Source organism: Bos javanicus, chromosome 6 (genome assembly GCF_032452875.1).
Source record: "Bos javanicus breed banteng chromosome 6, ARS-OSU_banteng_1.0, whole genome shotgun sequence".
NCBI lineage: Eukaryota > Metazoa > Chordata > Mammalia > Artiodactyla > Bovidae > Bos > Bos javanicus.
Genome location: NC_083873.1, coordinates 101,870,354 through 101,885,190, shown reverse-complemented (window position 1 = coordinate 101,885,190; position 14,837 = coordinate 101,870,354). Strand labels below are relative to the sequence as shown.

General features: G+C 37.0%; 1 protein-coding gene across 9 annotated transcripts in view; it reads right to left on the bottom strand.

Moving 5' to 3' along the window:
• The window catches only part of PTPN13 (protein tyrosine phosphatase non-receptor type 13), a 221,784-nt gene that overhangs the window by 148,343 nt on the left and 58,604 nt on the right, over positions 1-14,837 (bottom strand). The window lies entirely within an intron of this gene.

Sequence of the window (14,837 nt, the reverse complement as noted above, 5' to 3'; positions counted from 1 at the left end):
CATGTCTTTAATAATTGTGTCAAGGAAGAGAAAAGTGTTTGAATGCATCTTTATTCACTCAGTGTACCTTGTGTTGCCCTGAAGCCCAGTTACAGATCTTCATATTCCAACTCAATCACACATCAGGTTGCTAAGAACAAGACTCTCAATTCTCATGGCAAAATAAGTTTCAATGAATCATCAGAGCTGTTAAGCCTAGGTATACTGTTGCTTCTCAGCCACTTTACACATTTTCTTGTTAAAGCTTCTTCTTGGGTATCTATCTCATGCACAAATACCACAAAATTCAGCCAGAGAACTCAAACCAGGTAGAACAATATTTTCTTTACCAAACGTTGCTATTCATAATATTGAGACTTCATGTGTGTCACAGACATAATAAAACAGTCTATGATCAATTCTTTTCAAATTAGCAACTAACGGCCATTCCCTTCTCCGGGGGATCTTCCTGATCCAGGGATCGAACCTGGGTCTCCCACATTGCAAGCTGATTCTTTACCAGGGAAGCCACCAGGAAAGCCCAAATGGGGCAAACACTACAACAATCCCGAAGGCAATGCACTGATACCTGGTGTAAGATGACGATGGCCTGGAACCACAGTGGTAGTGAGAACCTGTTAGAACGTGAGTGTATTTCAGAGACACTTACAGCAAGAATTTCTTGACAGACTGGATGTGGAGTGAGAAAAAGGAGAATCAGAATGACTTCAAGGTTTTGGTCTCAGTAACAGGAAGGATGGTGTGTCATCAACTGAGAGTAAAGAGACTATAGGAGTAGCATAGGTTGCTGAGGCAGGGCTGGGAGATTCAACTTTACTTTGGGACCTATTAAGTTGAAGATATCTGTTACATATGCAAATGGAGGTGTCAAGTACGCAGTTGGATCTCAAGTCTAGGAGAAAGATCTGAACTGGAGATATATTTTGGGAGTCATTGCCCTAAGAGATGGTATTGAAAACCCTGTAACTGGATGAGAGGAACAAAAAGTTAGTTTTAAGATCGAAAAGAAATTAAGAACAAGGATTGTGGTTGGGCTGCTCCAACATTAAGACCAGCTGCTCCTTCTCAGTCTTTCCTTCCTGCTTGCTGTTCTCTTCTGGGGCATCCACACCAAGTATGGCATCACAATCTCTCTCTTTTAATTCTTTTGTGCATCAGTGTCAAGCTCCACTTCACCATTTTAATTTTTTATTTAATAGTCTTTCTATCAAGGGGCCCAGCATCCAATCCCGAACCTAAGAAAGGGAGTTGAGCAAATTCCAACTCTCGTGCCAGTTCCTGTTAGCCTTATCTGGGGACAGAATTATGATTTCTGGTATACTTATTGCCATTTGAATTTATAAATTATCAGGGATCACAGCTAATACAGAAGGAGGAGTGCCATCCTAAAGTCTAAATGCTCTGTCCTGTCCCGCCATTCTTGGCATTGGTATCCATTCAGACCTCTGGTGGCTCAGTGGTAAAAGAATCTACCTACAATGTAGGAGACTGCCTGCACTGCAAGAGACGTGGGTTTGATCCCTGGGTCAGGAGGACCACCTGGAGGAGGGCGTGGCAACCCACTCCAGTTCTTGCCTGAGAAATTTCATGTGGAGACAAGACTAGTGGGTCACAGTCCATAGGACTGAAAGAGTTTGACATGACTTAGAGACTAAACCTCCACCACACTCTTCCTCCCTGCCCCAGGCAACAGACTGATTCTACCCTCTTCTTTACAGGGTGGCACACAACAGAAACTGCTGCAGGTAAAAGTTATCTACAATTGCTTATAGCTTTGAAATTAACAGGTTTGTTTATTCACTTATCAGCACAATGAAGGTCAAAAAAACTACACTGACAAGAAATGTATCTTTCAATTTTTGCTTTAAACAATAAATTTTTGTTCGTTTTTACTGAACATCTAAAGTATACCATTATTTTAAGTAGTTTATATATCTAAATGGCTCAGAAGGTAAAGCGACTGCCTGCAGTGTAGGAGACTCGGGTTCACTCCCTGGGTTGCGAAGATCCCCTGGAGAAAGAAATGCCAACCCACTCCAGTGGGTTCTCCAGTGGAATCCAGTGGAATCTCCAGATTCTTGCTTGGAGAATCCCATGGATGGAGGAGCCTGGTAGGCTACAGTCCACGGGATCACAAAGAGTCGGACATGACTGAGCAACTTCACTTTCACTTTTTATATCTAAACATAATATTCGCAAAACGTCAAGTCATTTGCTCATAGTCGTTGTTGTTTAGTCACTAAGTTGTGTCCGACAGTGCGATCCCATAGACTGCAGCACGCCAGGCTCCTCTGTCCTCCACCATCTTCCGGAGTTTGCTCGAATTCACGTCCATTGCTGACAGAGTCCATAGTGTTATTGGAAACATAAAATGTATTAAAAAAATAAAAATAAGATTGTAAGTATAAGGTATCTAGAAGGGAGAAAAGAATATAAAAGAGGATTTAGAGGAAATTACTTCAGTAACAATGAAGAGAGAATTAATTTTTTTTTGTATGTGCCTTTAAAATGAGTACAATTTGACCTTGGCTAAGGGGGAGATTCCAAAAAGAGGCAGCCAAGGCAAAAGCATGTGGTCAGGAAATTATTAAATTTGTACAAGGAACAGCAAGAACCTGGAGCAGAGGAATGGTAGAGAACAGTGAGAAACACAATTACCAAGGTGGGTCATAGTTTTACTTGTTAAAAAACACACATACAAAGAAATGACACAAATATTATCACTGCTCTCAAGTGCAGCTTTTAAATGTCTGGTAATAAAGTTGAAGCAGCTGTGACAACAAACTACACTGTTGTCAAATTCCCAAAACACACACACAACATTTAAGCACCACGTTCTTTAGAAAACAGACCACAAAATATATTTTTTAATAATTTAAAGGGTTATGCAAACCTTCGTGTGAGGAAACTCAGAGTCCTGGCTGAAATCTGTCTAATTCACCCTCCTTGTCTAACTAACAGAGAAAGAATTTAAGGCAAATGTATTCAAAATCCCTCAAAGAATGCTAACAAAAGAAGATTTAAAAACAGGATTCCAGAAGCTTGTAATTTAGTGTTCCCTAATGTTTTAGTTGTGTGATGACTGTCCTCAAGAATGCTGTTGTTATGAAAGAGTAAACCTGACGTGAACCGATTTCAGTGCTCAAACGATTCTATTTAAAGGCTTTCACCAACATTCCACAGAAAAAGCTGCTTACTCAAAATATTATGCAGTTAGAGGCAAACTTAGAAATAAGCAGAAATCTGATATGCAAAGAAACATCTTAGCACTTCTTTCTGATGTGCCTTTAATCTAAGACATATCTACATATTTTCCCTGCACTGAGGGATCTTCTCATTTCCTTTAGATTGTCCACTTCATTTCATTTTTTGGCCCTCCAATTACAGTATAAAATTAGAGAAATGATCGTAACTGGGTAACAAACATGATAAGGCAAAAGAACTCAAAGTATCAGGAAATCATCTAAAAACTCAGAACAACAATGAAACCATTTTGACCTGAAAAATCCTTTGGTCTATTTAAGCACATATTATGAGCTTTCCCGGTTGCTCAGCAGTAAAGAAGTCCTCTGCCAATGCAGGGGACACAAGAGATGCAGGTATGATCCTTGGCTCTGGAAGATCCAATGGCAACCCGTCCCAGTATTCTTGCCTGAAAAATTCCATGGACAGAGGAACTTGGCAGGCGACAGTCCATGGGGTCACAGAGTCAGACATGACTGAGCAACTGAGCACACACACACATGTTCTATTACAGTACTTGGCAAAAATCTATGCAGAGTCCACTGTTTCAAACTCTGAAGGATCTGATGTAGTCATTCTATCACACAGAATTCACTCATAAACTCAGCTCACATGTGCATTAAAAAAAGACACACAGTGTTAAGTCAATGATCTGGTGTAACAATGCACAAACAGAAAAATACACAGTTTAGAATAAATCCCCTATATTTTAGGACGTTCCTGGTGGCTCAGACAGAAGCGTCTGCCTACGATGTGGGAGACCCAGGTTCAATCCCTGAGTCGGGAAGATCTCCTGGAGAAGGAAGTGGTAACCCACTCCAGTATTCTTGCCTGGAAAATCCTATAGATGGAGAAGCCTGGTAGGCTACAGTCCATGGGGACGCAAAGAGTCGGACACGACTTAGCAACTTCACTTTCACTAGTAGTAAAGCTTTGTGATTAAATCATTTAAGATTCACTGGAACCAAAAAAAAAAAAAAAAAAGGACGGGGAGAGGATTCAAATAAATAAAATTAGGTATGAAAAAGAAGTTGCAACTGATACCACAGAAATACAAAGGATCATAAACAACTAGTCCAATAAAGTGGACCAAAAAGAAATGAACAAATTCGTAGAGAGACACAACTTTCTAAGACTGAACCAGCAAGAAATAGAAAATGAACAGACCAGTAACAAGTACTGAAATTGAAACAGTAATTAGAAACTTCCAAAAAGCAAAAGTCCAGGACAAGAGGACATCACAGGCAAATTCTATTAAACATTTCAAGAAGAGTTAACATCTATACTTCTGAAACTCTTCCAAAAAACTGCAGAGGAAGACTCCCGAGCTCATTCTATAAGCCCACCATCATCCTGTTACCTAAATCAGAAAAAGATACCACCAAAAAAGAAAACTACAGGCCAGTATCACTGATGAACACAGATGCAAAAATATTCAACAAAATACTGGCAAACCAAATCCAACAACATGTTAAAAAAATTGTACACCACGATTAAATACAATTAACTGCAGGTATGCAAAGATTCTTTAATATCTGTGAATCAATCAGTGTAATACATTAACAAACTGAAGAATAAAAAACCATATGATCATCTCAACAGATACAGAAAGTTTTTAACAAAATTCAATACCCATTTAAGATAAAATCTCTCCAGAAAGTGGGAATAGAGGAAACTTAAGTGGAGTGGAGTCGTTCAGTCTTGTCCGATTCTTTGCGACCCCATGGACTGTAGCCTACCAGGCTCCTCTGTCCATGGGATTTTCCAGGCAATAGTACTGGAATGGGCTGCCATTTCCTTCTCCAAGGGATCTTCCTGACCCAGGTATCGAACCCGGGTCTCCCGCATTGTAGACAGACGCTTTACCATCTGAGCCACCAGGGAAAAGGAAACATATCTCAACATAATTGGAGAAGGAAATGGCAACCCACTCCAGTATTCTTGCCTGGAGAATCCCATGGACAGAGGAGCCTGGCAGGCTATGGTCCATAGAATCACAAAGAGTTGGACACAACTGAAGTGACTTTGCATGCACGAACCTCAACATAATAAAGGCCACATATGACAAACCCACAGCTAACATCATTCTCAACAGTGAAAAGCTGTTGAGAAATCTTCCTTTAAGATTAGGAACACGGCAAGGATGTCCATTGTCATCACTTTTATTCAATATGGTTTTGGACGTCCTAGCCGCAGCAATCAAACAAGAAAAAGAAATAAAAGGAATCCAAATTGGAAAAGAAGTAAAACTGTTATTGTTTGCAGATGACATGATATTATACATAGAAAAACCTAAACATAGTTCCAGGAAACTATCAGAGCTCATCAATGAATTCAACAATACTTCAGGATACAAAATACACACAAATCTCTCATATTCTTATATACTAACATCAGAAGATAAGAAAAAGAAATTAAAGACATAATCCCATTTACCACTGCATCAAAAAGAATAAAATACCTAGGAATAAACCCTCCCTAAAGAGACAAAAGACTTCTACTCTAAAAACTATAAGGTGCTGATGAAAGAAATTGGAGACAACACAGATGGAAGAATATACCTTGTTCTTGGATTGGAAGAATCAATATTGTCAAAATGGTTATAGTATCCAAGGCAATCTACAGATTCAGTGTAATCCCTATCAAATGACCAATGACACAATGAGAACAAAAAATTCACATAATGAGAACAAAAAATTCTAAAATTTATATGGAAACATATAAGATCCCAAAGAGCCAAAGCAACCCTGAGAAACAAAAACAGAGCTGGAGGAATCAGACTCCCTGACTTAAGACTACACGACAAAGCTACAGCAATCCAAACATTATGGTACTGGCACATAAAAGTGCAGATCAATGAAACAGAATAGAAAGCCCAGAAATAAACTCATGCATCTATGGTCAATTAACCTATAATAAAGGAGGCAAAAGTACACAATAGAGAAAAACAGTCTATTCAATAAGTGGGTAATTACATGAAAAAGAACGAAATCAGAACACTCTCTAACACCACGCACACAAAAATAAACTTAAAATGGATCAAAGACCTCAATGTAAGGCTGGATACTGTGAAACTGTAAGAGGAAAACAGGCAGAACACTCTTTGACATAAATTACAGCAATATCTTTTTTGAGCCACTTCCTAAAGTGATGGGAAAAAAAACAAAAATAAGCAAATGGGATCTAATTAAACTTAAAAGATTCTGCACATCAAATGAAACCATAAACAAAACAAAAAGACAGGCAACCCTCAGAATGGGAGAAAATATTTGCAAACGAAGCAACAGACAAGTGATTAATTTACAAAATATACAAACAGCCCATGCAGTTCTAGGTCAAAAAAAAAAAAAAAAAGCAACCAATCAAAAAATGTGTGGAAGGCCTAAAATAGACATTTCTCCAAAGACAACATTCAGATGGCCAACAAAATACATGAAAAGATGCTTAACATCACTAGTTATTACAGAAATGAAAATCGAAACTGCAATGAGATTATTACCTCACACCAGTCAGAATGGTCATCGTAAAAAAACCTACAAACAATAAATGCTGGAGAGGATGTAGAGAAAAGGGATCCCTCCTGCAATGTTGGAGGGAATGGAAATTGGCAGAGCCACTGTGGAGAACAATATGGAAATTCCTTTAAAAACTAAAAATACAGTTACTATCAGTTCAGTTCGGTTGCTCAGTCATGTCTGACTCTTTGCGACCCCCATGGACTGCAGCACTCCAGGCCTCCCTGTCCATCACCAACTCCCGGAGTTTACTCAAACTCATGTCCATTGAGTCAGTGATGCCATTCAACCATTTCATCCTCTGTCGTCCCCTTCTCCTTCTACCTTCAATCTTTCCCACCATCAGGGTCTTTTCAATGAATCAGCTCTTTGCATCTGGTGGCCAAAGTATTGGAGTTTCACCATATGACCCAGCAACTTCATTTCTGGGCATATATCCAGAGAAAACTGTAATTTGAAAGGATGTATATACCCTGATGCTCACTGCAGCACTATTTACAATAGCCAGGGCATGGAAGCAATCTAAATGTCCATCAACAGAGAAATGGATAAAGAAGATGTAGTACATATATACAGTGGAATATTACTTGGCCATAAAAAAGAATGAAATAATGCCATTTGCAGCAGTAAGAATGAACCCAGAGATTGCCACACTAAGTGAAGTAAGTCAGATAGAGAAGGACAATATCTCATATGATATCATTCATATGTGGAATCTAATTTGTTTAAAGAAGAAACAGAAACAGAGATATCAAAAATAAACTTATGGTCACCAAAGGGGACACACGGGTGGGGGAGGGATAAATCAGAAGCCTGGGATGAACACACAAACATTCTACTATATAAAAGACAGACAGTACAAGAATCTACTCTATAGCACAGGAAAAGTGAAAGTGAAAGTTGCTCAGTTGTATCTGACTCTTTGTGACCCCATGGACTACACAGTCCATGGAATTCTCCAGGCCAGAATACTGAGCTCTATTCAATATTCTGAGATACCTATATGAGGAAAGAATCTTAAAAAGATAATGAATATATGTATATGTGTAACCAAAATACTCTGCTGTACGCCAAAAACCAACATAACACTAAATTAACTATATTCCAATTAAAAAAAAAAGATTTATATATATGTATATATAAAATCACTTTTGTGATTACTTTGGCCACCTGATGTGGAGTTGACTCATTGGAAAATACCTTGATGCTGGGAAAGACTGAGGGCAAAAGGAGAAGGAGGGGCAGAAGATGAGATGGTTGGATGGCATTACCGACTCTATGGACATGGATTTGAACAAATTCCTGGAGATAGTGGAAGACTGAGGAGCCTGGTGTGCTGCAGTCCATGGGGTCACAAAGAGTTGGACACAACTTAGTGAATGAACAACAACACATACACACATGTATATAAGATATACATATAATCTATATTAGTAAAACTAAATTGGTTATGATTATTAAAAGCGATAGGGCTTAAATGAACAATATGAATAGAAGGCAGCAAGTATCAAAGGATTTGTCCTCCTTTTCAGCAAATCTCCTTGGCCACCTGATCAGCATTAAGGAAACAGCTGCAGAAACATCTTTCTACTGCATTCTTATCATATTCTGAAGAAATTGCCCACATTGTTTCTTTAACATACTAACTTTTCCCTCTCATTTTTCTTCAGCATTCACCTTTCTCACCAATCTTTTTTATCCTCACTAATAAAAACTGCACACCTCAAAATTATATGCCAAAATACTGAACATAATGCTTTTGCAACTCTGTTTCACACACTTCTTCTAGAATATAAGAGGCCTAAGATCAGGAAATATGAATTTCCAAAAAAATCAAGTATAACATTATGATAAGGAAACTGCAATACTTAATATGAATTTGTTTACAATGCTAACTCTAGACCACTAGTCTTAAAAACATCCTTCTGCCCTGCTCTCGGACAACAACTTAACAATTTACATTTTGCAGATCACAAAAATAAATATTATTTTGACAATTATAAAGAAAAGTTTTCTTTCAACTTTTGAACATCAAGAACTCTAACTCTGCATCTTCTTTTTATTCTCCAATCTTTACTACTTGCAGTTACATTTTCAAGTGTGAGGAAAGGAAGTGTCAGCTTTTTTGACAAATATTCACAAAGTCTCTGATTTTGATGGCTTTGGGGTAACCGAGAAAGCACAGAGGCCTTCTCTCTCCTAATACACAGGATTTTTGTGTGAATTCTGGAGACTGGGCACAGGATTCTACACAGTACTTTCCAAAAGCTTCCTGGGGATTCAGATGGGCACATCAATCTACCCAACAGACAAATAAGAACCAATGCCCTTATTAGAGTCAATAAAATGGTATCATAGCTCAAGTAAGTTGCAACTTGACCTTGCACATGGCTCCATTTCTATGTCAATTAACTATTACTAAGGATATCATGAGATAGAATATGTATGACTTTATATCCTTAATGCTCAAATTTCTTTTTAACTTATAAAGCCACAAATGAGGCATTTAATAAGAGATATGGTAAGCCAGAAAGTTTTACAAGTAACTATTTTTATCAAATTATAATAAAGTCACTTTGATTTAGAAAGGCAGAATGACTATCAGAAATAATTTTAGACTAGAAGTGAGACTTAAATAGCTCTTCTCTATTTATACGGAGGAAGCTGAATAAATGGCACGGAACTGAGGATGTCATTGACTGAGAACTTAGAAATAAATTGCCTTATGCAGCTAATAAAATTATCTTTGACTTTTTTCTATCTTGTTCCCAAAGGAAAGCAAACTACAAATGAACTTCCGATGCACTTTGCTTCTTTTCTGATACTTGCTTACAGCCAGTGAATATCTACGTTGTATCTGTTCAAGCCTTGGGGTGAGCCACTTTGATCTCTTCTACCCTGTCTGAAATGTCAATGTGGTATTAAGCACACAACCAGTACATGGAAAAGATCCTGGGATTAATACCAATTTTTATTTCCCCAAGGAGAGTTTAAACTTTGAGAGCAAAACTGTTTCTTATGTCTATGTTATTTTAGGCTGTAGACTTCCAAGAGACACATTTGCTTGAAGGTGGTTTCTTTCTTAAAACGCACAAGTCATATCTTATTTGAATATTCCATTCAACAGTTGTAAAAATGTTAATCCTGAATGGGAAAATCTATTTAAAAACTTGACTTTTATTGTGAGTTTAACAATTTTGTCTATGCAATCTTGGAACTAAGTGCTAAGCTGCTTAAAGCACTGGTGTTTGTGCAGCCACCTAAAAACTTCACGACAGCCTTTGTCTATCACACAACTGCTGCACTGTGTTTTGCCAGACAAAATAAACTATAACTGAAGAAATCAGCAAATAGATGTAAGTTATATAGTAAAGGCCCTTTACCCAGCAGATGTTTGGGGTTTCCAGCCAATACAAAGTTTCAGGTTAAAGATCCTCCACCCTTGCTATTTGCATAAAGCCAGGAGAGAAAAAGAACACAAAATTTAAAAAAGATGAACTCAGCAACTTCTCTTTAGGTTTCAAGGACCTGGAATTTATACAAAGACTGAAAAACCAATAGTTCCAAGGGTGACTGTCATTTTTTTTTTTTGAACTAGATGAAAAGGTCAATGAAGATTACTGTATATTTTCAGTCTGCAGCGGAAGGAAATATATAGTGTTCCAGAGACGAACTGGCTTTATGGTGACATGATTCCATATAAGCATGATCTGTAGCTACTTATAAAAAATATTTTATGATCACTATGCTATTCTCTGTGGCTCTTTAGATGATCACCCTCCTATTTGAAAGACATTTTCCTTCTCGAAGGGAAAAGGAGGGAGGAGGCTTATTTAATTGGTAAACATCTATTTTTTGAAAATAAATATTAGAATTTCTTATAAAAATGTTAATCATGACTGGTACACATCACCCCAACACAGAAAAATCTTTACTTGTCACTAAACGATACAAGCATAAAGCCCCCTAATTTCTATATTTGACAAAAGAAATGTGAGAATTGTAAAATGTTTTCCTTAAAAAGCTTAGTACATAATGTGGAAAAATCTCTTGTCAAAATGTTGAGTGAAAGAAGTCAGACACAAGAGAGTCCACACTGCACGATTCTATTTATAGGATGCTTAAAATTAGATTTTTAAAAACTTATTTATGTCATAATCATGATTACTATTCGTAACCAAGAATTGATTAAGAGGAAGCAGGATAGAAACCTTCTGGGGTGCTAGGAACACTCGAGGCTGTGGTTATACAACTATGTACATTTATAAACTTCATTAGACAGTACAATTAAGAATAATGCTGCCAACTATACCTGACTTAAAAAATTGTTGTATTAAATTAAAAAAATATATAGTAAATATATATTTGTCAGCAAAGAAGGGGCTAGAGAGCATGACCTGTGGCTGATTTCATCTCTAAATATATGATTCTTTAAGTTTATAAAATGGCCTGTTTTTCACATCTAGAGCCAAAAGAATTTCAAATCAAAACATAGTGTATTGACAATAGTTGTGGAGGAGGGATGCTTTACTACGAGGGCCTTATACACTTGTTAACCCACATTATTCATTTTAAGAGTGCTAGGTACTAAATTAATTTCAGGTTTTATAGTTTGTTTCCAGGGAACATATGGGGTAATTGTATCTGGTTCAAACACATTTAACTTGAAGAACCTGTTCACTCTGGCTTTATGAAGGCAGGACAAGACATAGCATGTCAAAGACAACTAGTAAACCCTGTTAATCAAGAAAATTATGATTGTAAATAATTAGGAATGTAATATAGACAGACAAGTTAGGCTTTGGTCTTTTAAAAGCTGCAGAGACTATATAAAGATTTACTCAAAAGCTTTTAATCCACAAAACTTTCCATATTTCTTATAAAGGCTTAAAGAAACAAACCAACCAGTAAGCCAATTTGAACCTCAGTACTTTGTCTCCCTTTTCATGCATTGAGTTACTTACTCTCCTTTGATTCCACCAGGTTGGAAGTTCCACATTTTCTCTATTTTTGTTTTGTGATTACCATTACAAACTTTAAGGTCAAGAAACCAATCATTCTCATAAATAGAATCAAACCTGTAACTGGTTTTATTCCTACCATCTATCCAAGTCTAAGTCTTACTATTTTATTTATAGTGTTAAATTTGACATCATTATGGATGTTTCATATAGCCAATGTTTACTTAGATTTATTATCAAGTTGACTAATTTGCTTTCATTCCTTCTTGAAGCTTTCTTTTTCCTTCTGAATTAAATTTCTTACATCCTGAAATACACCTTTTAGCAATTTGCTCAGTGAGGGTTTGTTGATGGTAAATACACTTGAGTTTTTGTCTGAAAATGTGGACAAAAAAGAGACATTTTTCTGTTTTAAAATTTTATTTATTTATTTGGCTGCATTGGGTCTTAGCTATGGCACAAGGGCTCAGTAGTCATGGCATGTGGACTCACGCCACATGAGTTCCCCGACCTGACTCTCAACCACTGGACCACTAGGGAAGTCCCTTTTCCTGAACCTCAGTTTAGAAGGACATTAAATTCTAACTGCATATTTTAGTAGCCACTAGCCACAGGGTCGCAGAGAGTAGTACACGACCGAGCAACTGAAGTGAAGTGATAGCCACATATCACTGCTATTGTTGTTCAGTCACTACATCATCTTCAACTCTTTTGCAACCCCATGGACTGTAGCCCATCAGGTTCTTCTGTCCATGGAATTTCCCACACAAGAATACCAGGGTGGGTTGCCACTGCCTTCTCCAGGGGATCTTCCTAACACAGGGATCAAACCTGGGTCTCCCAGGGGGCTCAATGGAAGTCCTGCTGGCTCACTGGTAAAGAATCCACCCACTATGCAGGAGAGGTGGATTTGAACTCTGGGTCGGGAATATCCCCTAGAGGAGGAAACAATTTCATCATTCTTGCTGGAAAAATCCCATAGACAGAGAAACCTGGTGGGCTACAGTCCATAGGGTTGCAAAGAGTCAGACATGAGTGAGCAACTGAGCATGCAGGCACAGCTACAGATGGCTTTTAAGAACTTAAATGTGGCTAACATAACTGAGGGATTAAATTTCAAATTTAGAGTATTTTTATTTTATCTATTTTTTACTGAAATATAGTTGATTTACAATGGTATGTTAGTTTTGGGGGTATAACAAAGTGATTCATTATTATATATATATATATGTATACATTCTTTTCCATTATGGTTTATTACAAGATATTGAATATAGTTCCCTGTGCTACATAGTAAGACCTTGTTGTGTATCCATTCTATATACAACAGTTTGCATCTGCTAGTCCCAAACTCCCCATCTAACCCCTCCACCACCCTCCTCCTCTTTGGCAACGACAAGTCTGTTCTCTATGTCTGTGGATCTGTTTCTGTTTCATAGACAAGTCTGTGTCATATTTTAGGCTCCATATATAAGTGATATCATATGGTATGTTCAGGAGGCGAATGAACTGAATGTCTTTTTTGGAGAAATGTCTATTTAGGTTGGCCATTTTTTAATTAGGTTGTATAAGCTGTTTGTATATTTTGGAAATTAAGCTCTTGTCAGTCACATCATTTGCAAATATCTTCTCTCAGTCCAAAGGTTGTCTTTTTACTTTTATTTATTACTTTCCTTGTTTTGCAAAAGCTTATGAGTATTTGATTAGGTCCCTTTTGCTTATTTTTGCTTTTATTTATTACACACTAAAGAATCAAAGCCATATGTTTCAATAGATGCAGAAAAAAATTTTGATTCTTAGAAGTATAAAAGTTCTAGAAGAAAGCATGTTGTTGTTTAATTGCTAAGTTGTGTCTGACTCTATTGTGATCCCATGGACTGCAGCCCTCCAGGCTCCTCTGTCCATGGGATTTCCCAGGCTATACCTGGAGGGGGTTGCCATTTCCTTCCTCAAGGGATCTTCCCGACCCAGGGATCAAACCCGAGCCTCCTGCATTGGCAGATGAGTTATTTACCACTGAGCCACCAGGGAAGCCCATAGGAGACAGTAACTGACTCTGAGTTGGACAAACATTTCTTAGATATGACATTGAATGGATGATGCATAAAAGAAAAAAGGATAAAGTCACCTTTATCAGAATTTGTAAGTGCAAGCTAAAACTTTCAACACAGCAATAATTTCATTTCTAAAGATTATCCAGAATTCATGTGAGAACAGCATTTTTAAAAAAAATTATCCAGAACTTAATTATCATTAGCCCCTGCATGAGTTCATCCGTGATGTAAAAGCTAAAATCTTAATTATGTATATATTTTCAGATATAAGCTTTCCCAATCAGTTAATAAGATGAACTGAGAAATATATATATAATTAGAACTCATGATACAAGTGGACCTCTGATTATGAAATTCCTCCAGAACTTTTATTTCAATGGCCACATTTAATTTCCTAATTAAAGAAATTAGTGAGGCAAAAAGGTAAAATTCAGCTATCTTATTATTTACAAATGATATCTAAGTTACAATACAAATTATTTGAAAATTAAGGAAGGATTAAAAAACATACTAGGTAAATGGCAAGGAAACACAGGTGACAATATTAAGAGCAGAGGAACAGGATTTTAGGCGATGAGTAGTAAAAATGGGAGGGGGGAAGCTTATTTTACAGTGAAAAAAGATCCAGCCCATTTAAATTAGTCATTAGCCATTATATGTATCATAAAATAGCACAAAAACATGAAGTAAGAAGACAGACAAAAACATCCTTATAGTGAAAAGTTTAAACTTTCCCTAAGAATTTGACAGAGCAAGAATGCCATGCAATAAGGATATAGGAAAAAATTTTAAAGCACAAACATCTAACAAGCTTAAGTTATACCTTATAAATAGAAAAAACACATTCTTTTCAAATTCCCACAAATATCCTACAGGATATTACAAAAATAGACCATGTGGCAAGGCTGTGACAAAAAACTCTAAAAAGTAATCACACTGATCTTGTTTTAATATTCACAAGACAGTGACACTAAGGAACTTCTTACAAGAGAACCACTTGTCATCATCACCATCATCAAGATGCTTGGAATCACATCTGAATATGATATCTCTCAACAAGGTCA